The sequence below is a fragment of the Pistacia vera genome, unplaced genomic scaffold (assembly GCF_008641045.1).
Source record: "Pistacia vera cultivar Batoury unplaced genomic scaffold, PisVer_v2 Contig733, whole genome shotgun sequence".
Classification (NCBI taxonomy): Eukaryota; Viridiplantae; Streptophyta; class Magnoliopsida; order Sapindales; family Anacardiaceae; genus Pistacia; species Pistacia vera.
The window spans coordinates 137309-146565 of NW_022196594.1; the positions used below are offsets into that span (position 1 = coordinate 137309).

The 9257-nt window shown below is 40.9% G+C and overlaps 1 non-coding gene across 1 annotated transcript; it reads left to right on the plus strand.

The window, feature by feature from the left end:
- Nucleotides 1-8792: 8792 nt before the first annotated feature.
- On the plus strand, nucleotides 8793-8899 carry LOC116115220. Its single transcript, XR_004125638.1, has one exon. It is a non-coding gene; the product is annotated as a small nucleolar RNA R71 (small nucleolar RNA).
- Nucleotides 8900-9257: the final 358 nt, after the last annotated feature.

Below are 9257 nucleotides of genomic sequence, written 5' to 3' on the forward strand. Positions count from 1 at the left end.
GGATGATCAAATACCCCCAAACTAAAGTTATGCTTGTCCCCGAGCATACGGTACAAAACCAATGAAAACAAAAACACAGACAATGATGAAAACACAAACACACACAACAAAACTGGAAAATGAACAAAACTAGCAAGACTCAAGACTCAAATTCAACACACCAATTGCCTAGAAATTGCACAAGTCTCAAAAGTTTTTGAAAAATTATTATAAGGAACTGTTCAACACTCCAAGAAGTTATAAGCATTATCGACTGTCTTCCTCAATCGATCCACCAAGTAGGTGATCCCCACTTCATTCCACATCCCAACTTCCAGGATTATTTTATGCAAAAATGTAAAGTTCATCAAATGGTGGCAGACTCCATAAGCCTGAATATCGAACTACTCTCCACTAATGAGGACTAAACACAGATGAGAATCGAAAGGTCTTTAAAAGCTTGTAACGTTAGGCTTAGGTAGTAGGTTCCAAGAAAATGATAGGAAAAACAAAGTAGGAGAACTCGGTTTTTCTCATACAAACACTCAAGTCAAATCGAACTCTACTTCTTTTCATCAATGTGTCCAATTATTTACCACCCTCAAACTCGTATCCTTCTTATTTTTGATACCACAAATGCACGGGTCTAAGGTGTAAGTGGCGTTGTTAAACCTGAGGTCGCCAAGTACTGCTATGCAGTTTTTAAGGCGGTTACTGGTTTTCAGCCGATATACCCTTAAACCCAGCTAACAACAAATTTTTTTTTTTTTTTTTTTTTTTGAATATAACATGAATTTAGGTGAACTACCTCTTTTTATTTTTATTGCCCTTCTCACAACCCCTAAACTATTCGTTTGGCTTATTCGTATAACTCTTATTCCATTCTTTGTGTTTGCACTACGGCCGAATTCTTCTAAGGGTACGATAAAGTGTTTAGGATAATAGGATCGGACAATTTTCAGGTTGCCAAAAAAAATAAAGCAATACTGATTCATACGGCTCAAACGGGTGACTAGGGACAATTTCATTCATAGGTCGGCTAGAAAGGCTCAAACGTTCCAACAAGAATGCCTAAATCATCTCCTCAACCATGTCTAATCCTAGAATTTCGCCTCAAGCACTTCTCTACTAGGTTCTAGAGTCCACCAACATTATCAAACTTCGCCTAATCACATAAAATGAATCTAAGCATGCCGAAATAAATGAAAATTGTGGCTGAACCACTCAACAGACCTCAATCAAAATCCAGTCAATAAGATAAACTTGAAGCAATGCTTAACATTTCTCAACAATAAAATTGCAACGACCCTATTCTTATCATTGAATTATACAATTCATCATTGACAAAAACAAACAAACTAGAGAAAAATAACTACAAAAATATTATTATTATTATTTTTTCAGTTTAAGGTGTACGTGGCATTGTTATACCAGAAGTCGCCAAGTACTGCTAGGCAGTTTTTAAGGCAGTTACGGGTTTCCAGCCAATATACCCCTTAAACTAGGTTTTTTTTTCTATTTCCCTACCCCCAAACTAAACCAGACATTGTCCCCAATGTTCCATAATGCATTAATCAGGAATAGAGAATAATAAAAACAACAAAAGTACGAGAATGCTCCTTGGTTAACCCGTGAAATGTCGCTCCACAATGAACACCCGGTCTCGGACTGTTCATCACCCAAAATCTGTCAAAAAAAATTGAAACTGTGGTTTCCTTTATGTTAGCACAAATGCACAATTAACTTGAAAATATTACAACCTAATCTCGTCCTTTCAACAACAACAACTAAACAACTAAAAAAAAAAAAATTCAAAACCAAAATAAAAATGAGTTTAACGTTTAAAATGAACAACAAAACCAAATGAAAACAAATAAATAAACAAAAACAGGTGCTCCGGCTCAGTCTTCTTCCTCCTCTTCTTCCTCATCTTCATCGGAGTCCATGTACTCATCTGAGTTCCAGTCGGCCCATTGGTATGCTGAAGTGTCAACATAACATTGAGCTCCTTAAAGCTATTCTGCAGCAGCTCATGCATCATCTGAGTCTGCTCCACCACCCAGTCCTGACGTCTTTTCATATATTTCATTAAACTCATCATCTGTTGCATCATTTCTCTCTGTGTAGCTGTGGAGCTGACTGATGTGTTAGGGCCTGTTCGTTGCCTTTTTCTCTTGATCTTGGTTGTGCAGCTTCCGAACGTTCAAGGTGCTTCCGGTAATATTCTGAATCAAGAACTGGGGCAGCATGAATACGGTGCTCGTCATCCTGAACTTGGACTCTGGCGTTGAGGCATAAGGCTGTGATAAGATGTGGGAAACAGTAACTAGTTCGCCCCGTTCTGGATGCTAGCTTGATGCTGTTGAAAATCATGTCTCCCACATCAATGCTCTTCCCTGTGGCAATTGAGTAGAGCAAAACTGCCTTCTCGTGTGTCACAGTGTTGTAGTGCGATTCCGGCATTAGTTTCGCACAGATAAAATATTGCCACAGCCGAGCCATCGGTGTCAACTGCGTTCCCTTGAGTGTCTTCTTCTGTTTCTTTGACACTTTCCACTCTGCCTCTGGTTTTGCAATGACCGGAAGGATTAAATTGTCGTCAATCTGTGATCTCTTGAACTGCACATACTGATCAATGAGAATTTATGGCAAGTGATAGAAATTGTTGATCGCCTTTGCCGTAAATGGCACGTCGTCCCCTCTTACAAACACAGTCTCTTCCTTACACTCCGGGAGATTGGCATAGAACTCCCTTACTAGCGGCTCAACAGTCGCTTGCTCAGGAGCTCTCATAAACATGTCTCAACGTCGCCCTCTACTCCAGTCAAAGGCCTGAGTAGCGGTTAAACCGCGCTCTGGGATGATACCCTTATCCTTCCTTTGGATTGCCGCCTCATACATTTTGCGGGCTTCATCATTAACAAACCAGTTGTCAATATTCTTACCCTTACTCTTTCCCTTGCCCATGTATGGCTGTTTAACTCTTGGAGCCATTGTTCACGATTTAACTTTAATCCAAAATTATAACCCAATAACCAATAATTCAGACCTAGTTGTTCTACACAGCCACTTCAATCCTGCGCAAACAACCAAAACTTCCAAAAATTCGCAATTCACCCCCCAAACTTCAAATTTTCAATTCAACACAAACACTCCAAAAATTCAAAACCCACACTCCTAACAAACACCCAATGCACGAACTACCCTTCTTCGAACAAAATCAATACTCAAACTTACCCAAATTCCACAATTCAATCGCAACAACAATCTTCAGATCTACAAACTAAAACTTGAAATTTTGCAATAAACAGCTTTGGGTATTCGAGATCTTACCAATATGAAGGAGTATTCGCCACCAATTGAATCCGAAACAACCCAGATCGAAAAGCCCCAATTTTGGATCCAAAAAATTTTTGTGAAATTTTCGCAAAAATTGTTGTTGAAATGGGTTGTTTTGGTGTTTAGGAATGTTATGGAGTAAGAAAATTGGTTGGATAAACACTAGGGAAGCAAAAGATGGAAGTTTGAAAAATTCTCTCCCAAGTGAAAATGCAAGGCGGTGTGAAGAATGAAAAAGAAAAAGTGAGTATTTATAGAAAAGCGTCGTCACCGCGGCGAAGAAAGAGCTTCGCCGCGGCGAAGAAATTTTCTTAGCCAAGGCGAAACCTTCCCGAGAGCACAAGGCTTACTTCACCTCGGCGAAGAAAAATCTTCGCCGGTGAAGACAAATCCTTCGCCGCGGCGAAATTGTCCAACAGCTATCAACATTTTTTCAAGGTCTCTTCGCCATGGCGAAGAGGTATTCTTCGCCGCGGCAAAGTCTGGGACTTTTTGATTTCTTTCTTTTGCTGAAAACTCAACCTGAAACACCAAAAAACACACACATTAAAAATCATACAAACTAATATTGAAGTCAAACAAATTCAAACAACCAAAATGAAAAACAAACAATTAAAGATACTTGGGTTGCCTCCCAAGAAGTGCTTGTTTATAGTCGATAGCTCGACTCTCTCAATCCTTTAAGTTGGGATGTCAAGTCGGATTGGGATGGAATTGCAACTCATCACCCTATCAATGTATGGCTTCAATCTCTGTCCATTAACCGTGAACGTGCCTTTATCTTCATGTGTAACTTCCACTGCTCCGGATGCGTAAATCCTCGTAATAGTGAATGGTCCGGACCATCTAGACTTAAGTTTTCCGGGGAAAAGCCTAAGTTTGGAGTTAAACAACAACACCTTCTGCCCTACTTCAAATTCCTTTCTCCGAATATGCTTGTCATGCCACTTTTTTGTCTTCTCCTTATAGATCCGGGCATTTTCATATGCTTCGAGACGAAACTCATCGAGTTCATTCAAAGTCAGCATCCTTTCTTCTCCAGCTGCTTTTAAGTCCATGTTTAGCTGCTTGACTGCCAAATATGCCTTATGCTCGAGTTCAACCGGTAAGTGGCACGCTTTCCCATAAACCATCCTGAATGGAGACATTCCGATCGGAGTCTTAAAAGCGGTTCAGTATACCCACAGTGCATCATCCAGCTTCCGTGACCAATCTTTTTGAGATGCATTAACTGTCTTTTCTAGAATCCCCTTGAGTTCTCTATTCGACAATTCCACTTGCCCGCTCGTTTGTGGATGGTACGGTGTTGCAACTCTATGTGTCACTCCATATTTGCTCAACAGTGCATCCATTTGCCTATTGCAAAAATGAGATCCTCCATCACTAATGATTGCTCGTGGTACCCCAAACCTTGAGAAAATATTCTTTCTCACAAACTTAATCACTACCCTACATCATTAGTCGGCAATGCAACTGCCTCAACCCACTTCGACACGTAATCCACCGCTACCAAGATAAACGTGTTCCCAAAAGAACTTGGAAACGGACCCATGAAATCTATCCCCCACACATCAAAAAGTTCAACCACCAGGATGTTGTTCAACGGCATCTCATCTCTTTTTGAAATATTACCCATCCGTTGACATTGGTCACACTCTTGAATCATCCGGAAGGAATCCCTGAAGAGGGTTGGCCAATAAAATCTCGATTGTAAAACCTTGGCTGCTGTTCTAGCTCCCCCAAAATGGCCACCTACTTCTTTCTCATGACAATGCCTTAGAATGCTCTCCATCTCCTCTTCCGGGACACATATTCGTATCATTTGATCAGTACAGTGTCTGTATAGAAACGGTTCTTCCCAAAAGTAGTACTTCAAATCTAAGAAAATTTTTCTCTTTTGTTGATACGTCATACCACTTGGGAGCACCCTTGATGACAAATAGTTTGCAAAATCCGCATACCACGGTGCTTCTTCCACTCTCATCAGCTTCTCATCCGAAAACGTTTCTGTAATTGGCATTTCCTCCTCAATTCCCTTGCTTGGTCTCTCGATTCTCAACAAGTGATCAGCCACCAAATTTTTCGACCCCTTCTTATCTCGAATTTCCAACTCGAACTCCTGCAGTAGTAAAATCCATCTTATCAGCCGAGGTTTTGCTTCTTGCTTTGCCAATAGGTGCCGGAGTGCTGAATGGTCTATGTAGACGATCACCTTTGCACCTAACAAATAAGAACGAAACTTGTCAAAAGCAAAAACTACAGCCAACAATTCTTTTTCAGTGGTGGTGTAATTCAATTGTGCATCAACGAGTGTTTTACTAGCCTACTGAATTACATGTAACACTTTGTTTTTCCTCTGTCCTAAAACTACCCCTAAAGCAAAATCACTAGCATCACACATCAATTCGAAGGGTAGTCCCCAATCGGGAACTGCAATAATAGGTGCAGATACTAATAATCTTTTCAGAGTTATAAAGGCATGCATGCAATCATCGTTAAAGTAAAAAACAACATCTTTATTTAATAAATTGCAAAGGGGTTTAGAAATCTTAGAAAAATCCTTAATGAAGCGTTTGTAAAACCCTGCATGCCCCAGGAAACTTCGGACTGCTTTGACATTTGATAGTGGTGGCAACTTCTCGATTACTTCTATCTTTGCTCGATCAACTTCAATTCCATCCTTGGAGATCTTATGCCCGAGCACTATTCCCTCTTGGACCATGAAGTGACATTTTTCCAAATTAAGCACCATGTTTTTCTCCTTACATCGCTGCAAAACAAAAGAAAGATTAGTTAGACAGCTATCAAATGATGAACCAAAAACTGAGAAGTCATCCATGAAGACTTCTATAAACCGTTCCACCATGTCCCTAAAGATTGACATCATGCATCTTTGAAATGTTGCTGGTGCATTGCATAATCCAAAAGGCATCCTTCGGTAGGCAAAGGTGCCGTAGGGGCAAGTGAATGTCGTTTTCTCTTGATCCTCAAGAGCGATGGCAATTTGATTATATCCTGAATACCCATCCAAGAAACAATAATAGGCATGTCCTGCCAATCTCTCCAACATCTGATCAATGAAAGGTAATGGAAAGTGATCCTTCCTTGTCGCCTCATTCAACTTACGGTAATCGATGCATACTCTCCAGCCCGTCACTGTCCTCGTTGGTATCAACTCATTACTCTCATTTTTCACCATAGTGATACCTCCCTTCTTCGGAACCACTTGTACCGGGCTCACCCATGGGCTATCTGAAATAGGATAAATGATTCCCGCATCTAAGAGTTTTACCACCTCCTATCTCACCACTTCCTTCATCGAAGGATTCAATCTCCATTGTGGTTGTACCCTAGGCTTAAAATCATCCTCCATGAGTATCTTATGCATGCAAAATGATGGCGATACACCTCTAATGTCCGAGATTGTCCATCCAATTGCTAGCCTATGTTCCCTCAACACCCTAATCAACCGCTCTTCCTCTAATGTACTCAAATCTGAACTAATAATCACCGGAAAAGTTTCTGAGTCTCCTAGATAAGCATATTTGAGGTTGGAAGGTAAAGGTTTCAATTCAAGCTTTGGAGGTTCTTCATTTTTCTCCTTCTCCTTCTCTTTGTCAAAATCAAACTCCTCAAATTCTACATCCTGACTCTCATCAATAGGTTGAAGTGCTTCTAACATCCTAGCATAATCATTCCTCTCCGACTCTTCTACCTCTACTGTTTTTGATTTGGCTATACAAGCTTCTAGAGGTAACTGTGGTGTGTTTTCTTCCATGGATTCCTCAACCAATTTGTCCACCACATCTACACTAAAACATGAATCTGTTTCAGTCGAAAACTTCATCGCCTCAAAGACATTAAAAGTCACTGTTTCATCTTGAACCCTCAACAGTAACTTTCCTTCCTGTACATCAATTAGTGCTCTCCCCGTGGCCAAGAATGGTCGGCCCAAAATCAGAGGAATTTCCTTATCCTCTTCCATGTCCAACACCACAAAATCTGCTGGAAAAATTATCTTCCCCACCTTCACCAACACATCCTCTACTATCCCCCTCGGGTGTTTTATTGATCTATCCGCTAGTTGCAACGACATGGTCGTTGGCTTCACCTCACCAATTCCCAATCTCCTGAAAACAGAAAAGGGCATCAAATTAATACTAGGTCCTAGATCACACAAAACACGATCAAATGTAATATTTCCTATAATACAAGGAATAGTCAAACTCCCTGGATCCTTGAGCTTTGGAGGTAACTTCTTCTGGAGGATGGCACTACACTCCTCCGTGAGCATCACTGTTTCCTCATCGTCTAGCTTCCTTTTGTTCGATAAGATTTCCTTGAGGAACTTTGCATAGCTCGGCATCTGCTGCAATGCATCTGCAAAAGGAATATTAATGTGCAATTTTTTTAAAATTTCAATAAACTTTGAAAATTGCTTATCCTGATTCTTTTTCTTCAATCTCTGAGGAAAATGCACGGGTGGGATGTGATGTGCCAACTCTGGTGGTATCTCGGGGAATGGAAATTTCTCCTTCTTCTTTTTCCTTTCATTATGTTTCTTTTCTTCTTCCTCCAAACCACTTGGTTTCTCTTCAGCAACTATCTCTTCATCAATTTCTTCATCTGACTCTTCCTTTCTGGGTTGCTCAACCTTCTTGGTAGCTCGCTCTACCTCTTCCAAAACTGTCCCACTTCTTAAAGTGATGGCGTTAGCTTGCTCACGTGGGTTGGTCATTGTATTGCTTGATAAGGAACCCTGCAGTCTCTCATTCAATTTCTCGGCCAATTGGCCCACTTATACCTCAAGACTCCAAATGGACGCCCCTTGATTTCTAAAATTCATCCTCGTCTCACTCATAAATCCCGTGGTCTCCTGCATGAATTTCCCAAACATATCTTCCAACTTTGTCACTCTTGGATCTCCCGGTTGGTTATTCACCCCTGGTTGGTTATTTGGAACGTTCCTCTGGTTCCATTGCTTATTTTGTTGGTTCTGATTTCCCCAAGCCAGGTTCAGATGATTTCTCCACCCCGGGTTGTATGTGTTGGAGTATGGGTTGTTTGGTTGTCTCTGATTACCTGCCAAGTAGTTCACTTGCTCCGTTGATGAAGATGACAAAGCAAATGTGTTCCCAACTTTACACTCGCTGCTCACATGTTTCCCTGTACAAAAATCACACGTTAGTTGAGGTGCTTGAATAGAGTTTACCTGCATAGTTCCCAACTATTTCTGAAGTGCCGTGTGGGCTGAGATGGCTGTGAATGCATCAACGTCATGAAGACCCGAAGATTTCCTTGGTGTGGCTCTCTGATTTGGTCTTTGATAGTTGTTGCTTGCCAGAACCTCAAGCAACTTATAGGCCTCTTCTGGTGTCTTGTTCTGCAAGGCCCCTCCTGAAGCTGCATCCACCATGGTTTGTACATTACTCATCAATCCATTGTAGAACGTTTGGACTTGAAGCCAAACTGGTAAACCATGGTGTGTTCATTTCCTCATTAACTCCTTGTATCTCTCCCAAGCCTCATACAATGACTCGGAATCATCTTGTAGAAATGATGTGATATCATTTCTCAATTTTGCTGATTTAGCTGGAGGAAAGAACTTGGTAAGGAATTTTTATGCTAGATCATTCCAAGTTGTTATAGTTCCCGGTGGTAATGCCACTAACCACCCCTTGGCTTTATCTCCCAATAAGAATGGGAATAATCGCAGCCTAATAGTGTCATCCGACACTCCATTTGACTTGAAGGTGTCACAAATTTCCAAGAAATTTGCAATGTGCTGATTCGGATCTTCCTTCAAGTCACCATTGAATCTAACCGACTGCTGGATCATCTGGATGATTGCCGGCTTGATCTCAAAGTTGTTTGCTTGCACCGTAGGTCTAGTAATGCTCTACCCACTACCATTCACTTTGGGAATTTAAAATTCCTTC